Genomic DNA, 6021 nt, shown 5'->3' with positions numbered 1-6021 from the left:
GAAAAGGAGGGGTTCGGATGACTGTGTGTGTGTGTGTGACAGACTGAAACATTAACATACAGAATCTCTCCACGCTATATTCTCTCATTTGTTAAGTCAAGCATCACTATTAGTGTTGATCATATCTTTGGTTAATGATCTAAACAAATTAATCAGAGCTACAGCACAGGTGTGAGGGTGTGTGTGTGTGTGTGTGTTGCTGAAATCAGAGCTACAGCACAGGTGTGAGGGTGTGTGTGTGTGTGTGTGTTGCTGAAATCAGAGCTACAGCACAGGTGTGAGGGTGTGTGTGTGTGTGTGTGTTGCTGAAATCAGAGCTACAGCACAGGTGTGAGGGTGTGTGTGTGTGTGTGTGTTGCTGAAATCAGAGCTACAGCACAGGTGTGAGGGTGTGTGTGTGTGTGTGTGTTGCTGAAATCAGAGCTACAGCACAGGTGTGAGGGTGTGTGTGGGTGTGTGTGTGTGTGTGTGTGACAGACTGAAACATTAACATACAGAATATCTCCACGCTATATTCTCTCATTTGTTAAGTCAAGCATCACTATTAGTGTTGATCATATCTTTGATTAATGATCTAAACAAATTAAATGATGTGGAAAATCCCACAGACTTACAATGAAGTTGGGCCCAAGATGAAAATATCAGAGACTTTTCACTTACAGCAGTAAGCAACCACCTAGCAACCACCTAGATCACCATAGCTACTCCATAGCAACACCCCAGTAACGTGACACAGGTACACAGAAACCACAAAAGAAATTGTTTTTGATCTTAGTGTTTTATATATACCTTTTGATCTTGTTTTTCTATATACAGTTCATAAAATAATAATACTCACTATAGAAAGGACCTCCAGATCACAATTTTAAAATTCTGATATTTATTGTCTGGAAAGCCAAATATGATCAACAATCAGTGTTTAAACCTTCGAAAGTAATGCAAATCACCCAAAACATTCAACATTTGACCACACCAGTTTCTTCGCTTTACAAAAGGAAGTTTGGTTGTAATCAAAGACTGTTAGAGCGTCGTCTGATCAAAGCGAGGAGTTTATGTGAAGTTCAGCTCGCTGTCGTCGGGCCTCTGACCGTAACTGTGCTGCTAAAGCATTCCTGTATACTCAAATCAAAAGTTGTTTTGGGAAAAGACCGACAAGAATTTCAGAGCAAATTTTTCTCCAAGTATGATCAATAATAGTAGTGATGCTTGCCTTGTTGCTATTAGTGTTATTAAGAATGTTGCACTACTAAAATTCATGTTTGTTCAGAAAGCTTCTTTTCCTATATTTGCATTATAGGCTTTTCATACATTTTAGGGCTGTCAATTTATTTTTTCGAATTTCGAATAGTCGTCGAATTTAAAATAAAAATCCACATTTTAGGTGTGCGTTAAGGAGGCAGCCTTATCAGTGGCACACAAGATGCGATGACGATGTAAGTGTCGTTGCGTTATAATGTATTTGTTATCCTGTCCAGCTGAAGCAAATAGATGCGGCGCTGCTGCGTTGTTCATTAAAAATATTGCGGAAAAAGAGAACATCAATGCGGAGAAGATCTTGTTTACGTCAAAACTGAAACCAAGCCGTTCACACAGAACGCATATTTCGATATTTCGCGCATTTTCTAGAGGGGCATCTATCACCTTTGCACTCACGTCTCGCACAAAAGAGCCGCGTGTTTAGAAAGCCATGTCAAATTAATGCAAGTTTAACTTTGAAAAAAAAAAAACATATCTCGAGTAGGGATTTAATCAGTCCCGGGGCTAAATTATTCAGAAGCGAGATCGCTCTCACGCGGAGGAGCTTCAGCACGCGCAACATGAAAGCCCTGTTTAATTATGATAGAGGAGAGAACTAAACATTTAAACATCTGCTTACACTTTAGGCCTGTGGCTGTTTATTAAGCTAATTTAATTTTTTTATTTCGATTTGGGCTTCTAAGGATTATACAAAAGAAGACATGAGGTAAAGCTATTAAAAACTAGCTGCGTTTCGTATTGCGCAACTTCTTTCCCTTCACAGCGGTGCACATTTATTCCTCCCTAAAACCCAAACTTAACGTCAGAATCAGCTCAATCGTTATAGCTTTAATAAGCATTAATCTATCATCACGAGACTTCGGGAATCCCTCTATGGGCACTAGCTAAATATTTTGCTCATTACGAGCGAGGTTATCTTCCATCTGGAAGCAGAGGATCGGTTGACAATTCAAAGCAGAAGCGGAGTTCAAGGCCTCCAGCCTCACCCTAAAACCGAGGGGTTAACGTCGGCCGGGCCGTAATGAACCGAGCGCTGATAAACTCAGGAAGAGCCGTGCTTCCTATGAAAATATTTATCATTCCAGAAACCTTTGGCTACAGAGGACTTTAGGAATTAATTAGTGTTTTCTTAAGAGGGGGCGTCTCAGGATGGGGAACTCTGGCCTCGCTTTGCCTCCTCGAGCAGGAATTGTGCAGCTTATTCACAATTTATTAGGGTTAGTAATCAGAACCATGACGAAAAAGAGAGCTCAGAATGTGACCTGATGTTATTATACACTGAAAACGAGAGCGTTAAATCAAACTTGCCCCTGTGCACATGAACTTTGATGTGCATCTAACATTTTCCGAAAATAATTGAAATAAGTCTGCATTTATGTCTGATTTCAGTCTAATTAATCTGCGATCTGACATATTCACAAAAGGCTTTGATTAAATTAATAAAAAATATCTGCATGCTTTAAAATGGAGCACTGCACATCCTCAAAATCTACATTGAGACACAGAGAATAAGAGATCTGACTCCATTTTCAAAGCATGTAAAATGTGAATGCAAAGGCAGAGGGGTTCATTTTTACTAATTCATTTTTTGTGATAGTCAAAAAGGTTTGAATTTGATTCTTTTAAAGTGTGAACAGGCTGGAAAGTGGCCACTTCAACTGGATTTGATTGAATTCAGTGGTACTGAACTGAATTTGGTTCTTTTAAAGAGGAATTGCACCAAACGCCAACACCAGATAAAAGTTCATCATATTACAATGTTTTTCAAAGTAATCACAATATGTCAAGTTACCAAAGACAAAAATAGTTGCACTGTATGTTCTGCAATGAGAAATATTATTTGTTATATCGTCGTCATGATAGAAAAACAAAATCTGCTGAGTTGCCGTGCATGAGTCAATATTTCTTGGACTTGTTTTGGTGTTGCAAAGTCATGGTGGAGGTAGAATCATTGCATTTGGGAAAGAAAGCACTGGCGTTTAGGATCAGTACTACATCTGCAACTGGTTTTGGATCTCAGTGTCTGATTCCTGATCTCTTCTGTGGACCTGGGTTGTTAATAATTTGGAATTGTGCAACAGTGACCTGCGTCTCTGCGTCTCATGAAACAAAGCGGTGAATGTATTGAGCAGGGGGTTGTGAGAGCTTCTCAAGGACGATGAATGCTTCTCTTTGAAAAATGCTTAGCAAGGCACCCTAAAATTACCTTATTAGCTTCCTGACTTTAAACATCGCTTCAGCGATTTCAGAGTAATCGTCCAGCTCTGTGAAATCCGGCATTGATTTCGTTCAACCAGCCAAATTTCATAAAAGAAAACTGCTCGTGTGAATAGACACGTATGCATAAACTAAGACATGAGAATAAAAATCATTACCAAGTGTGATTGTACTGAGTGAAGCAATGTAGATAAATTAAATGAAGAATGATAACAGAAAGTATTCTGTTCAAAGACCTTCTACACTATTAGGAAAATGATTCTGAATAGCACTAATTAAATTTTCTTATAATAGAAGGGGCCTTTTCCCGTCAAAAACTACTGCAGTTTAAAGGTCGGGTAGTGATCTGAACAAATATTTCACAGCATTTTAACCCAAAAGAATTAGTTCAAATCATGTTAGCATTTTAATCATGCTGAGCTTCCCATGATATAAGCCAAAAAAAAAAACTTTTACATTTCACCTTAGTTTTGATGGAAAAAGGCCCCAAAAGACAATCATTTATAATATTTTAAGTCTGCATAGCGTAAGATCGTCATTTTTTTCCTTTTGTGCATTTGGTCAGTGTGATGCTTCAGTCTCAGTCTAAAAATAGGTACTACATTAATACAAATTATTACAAATACAAAATAGGTATCTACCTGATTTGGAGCACTAATATTTCACTTAACAACTAAATGACTTTCAAATAAATCTTTGATTCTAGCTGTATTCAAATTATAGTACTTCTAATTCTGTTTGCATAAAATGTTTTGTTTATTACATTTGTCTAAACTATGACTGGCAAATTATTATTATTACTTTGTGTTTGGAATCCAGTACGCAAAAAAAAAAACGCATCTGAAGAACCTGCAATGATACATCCAGATTTTTTTTCTTCTATCTATTAAATTGATTTTACCCTAGATTGACAAATATAGTTCTTTGTATAGCAGAAAGTTCTGAAGCTAGTAACTATTCAATAGCCTCATCTTCATTTTTAAGAGTATGAACTGAATAATCTTAACTATAATCTTCAATTCAGTTCAAACTATAGCATGATTAAACTTAGGCATTTTTATATTGTTTGATTGAAGTGTTATGCAAAATGTAATACCAATACAAACAATAATAAAAATGTGTCTTACATGAAACAGAAACACTCAATGCACTGTATACAGTAGGCCTTGTTTTATTTTATCTGCACTCTTTTAAAAAGAGGGTTACAGGGTTCGTGAATTTCTATATGGTTCTAAAAAATAGTGATTTTTCTTTATTGGTTCTTCAGAGCAGTGTTTAGGTTTCTTTTAATGCACAAGGAAGGGAAAAGAATAAAAAGCATCTCCCATGACATACCACTATAACACAATTTTGTTCCTAAATTAAACTTTTTTTTATTTTTTATTTAGATATCTGCATCTTTAACCATCCTTTAAACCTCCTCAAAATGTTAACAAACGCGTCCTCCTGCACTTTCCTCGTTTTAAGAGATTTTCTAACGACATAACTCACAGTATGAAGGATAAATAATGCATTATATTATAAAGACAGGAAATATTAGCGGGTCGTAAGACAAGATCAGTGAGGAAATGATGCACTCACCATGTCTGAAGTAAAGCAAATGAAAAATCAGCTGTAAGTTCAGCCAAGTTTCCTCTCCATCCTGCGGGTAGTGCGTTGATCAAAGCGCCGGCAGACGGATATAATGTCGCATCCCGCCGCTGCGTTACATTCGAATTTTGAAATTTGGAACGATCCGGCTGCGCGCGCTGTGATCGAGAGCTCTGCCGCGTGTGTCTCGCTCCCTGAGTGTGTGGTGTGTGGCGCACTCGAGTGCGCACTAATGTGAAGAAACGTTCAATAAATGAGCGACCTGAAGTTCCTCCTCCTACTGCTCCAGTCCTCAACGCGCGCGTGTAGCTCCACCACAATGACCATCCTGCTCTGTGTGCAGGCGCACGCTCATTTATCTATGGATGCCTATGCTAAGTTTTAAAAATGTACAAATACATTCCCTTTTATTATGAGGAGTAAAGCTAGTTTCCTTTGAAAATCAGTGACAGTTTGTTTTCAAAGTATAATTTCAAAAGCGGTTAAAGGATAGATAGAAGGATAAATCATCATCATATCGTTATCAACAGGAATGTCCTCAGGTATTACAGTATGTGTGTACATTTCATTTTCATTTGCATTAGAAGGGTAGTGGTGTTTCATTATATACTCATTCATGTTCATCATAGGCATACTTGAATGTAAATATAACTTGATTTTGTATTTCATTATGAAACACAAAATTTGATAGTGACTCTCAATTAAAAATTGCATTCTATATAAAATATATATTGTCATTGGAACCTAACCTACATGTGGATGTTGCATGAATAAAAAGTCAGAATTGGAAGATATAAACTCTGAATTTGACAAAAAATGTAGAATTCTGATTTTATACCTCACGCAATTCTGTGTTTATAAAGACATTTCTTTATAAATTAATAACCAATTAATTTAATTACCTTTTTAAAATTATTTTATTCCCTGGAGGATACAGGCTTCCATAAGATGTTGTGT

General features: G+C 36.9%; 1 protein-coding gene across 1 annotated transcript in view; it reads right to left on the bottom strand.

Annotated features, from left to right (window-relative positions):
- The window catches only part of LOC107666141 (eyes absent homolog 2-like), a 48094-nt gene extending 42801 nt beyond the window's left edge, over nucleotides 1-5293 (bottom strand). Inside the window, exon 1 of the mRNA XM_016457308.1 lies at nucleotides 5056-5293. The gene's annotated coding sequence lies outside the window, so the exon portion shown is untranslated. The remainder of the gene's footprint in view (nucleotides 1-5055) is intronic.
- Between the last annotated feature and the right edge of the window lie 728 nt (nucleotides 5294-6021).

This window comes from Sinocyclocheilus anshuiensis, unplaced genomic scaffold, assembly GCF_001515605.1.
Source record: "Sinocyclocheilus anshuiensis isolate Anshui unplaced genomic scaffold, SAMN03320099.WGS_v1.1 scaffold447, whole genome shotgun sequence".
NCBI lineage: Eukaryota > Metazoa > Chordata > Actinopteri > Cypriniformes > Cyprinidae > Sinocyclocheilus > Sinocyclocheilus anshuiensis.
Note: the sequence above shows the minus strand (reverse complement) of the source record. Positions and strands in the feature narration are given on the sequence as shown.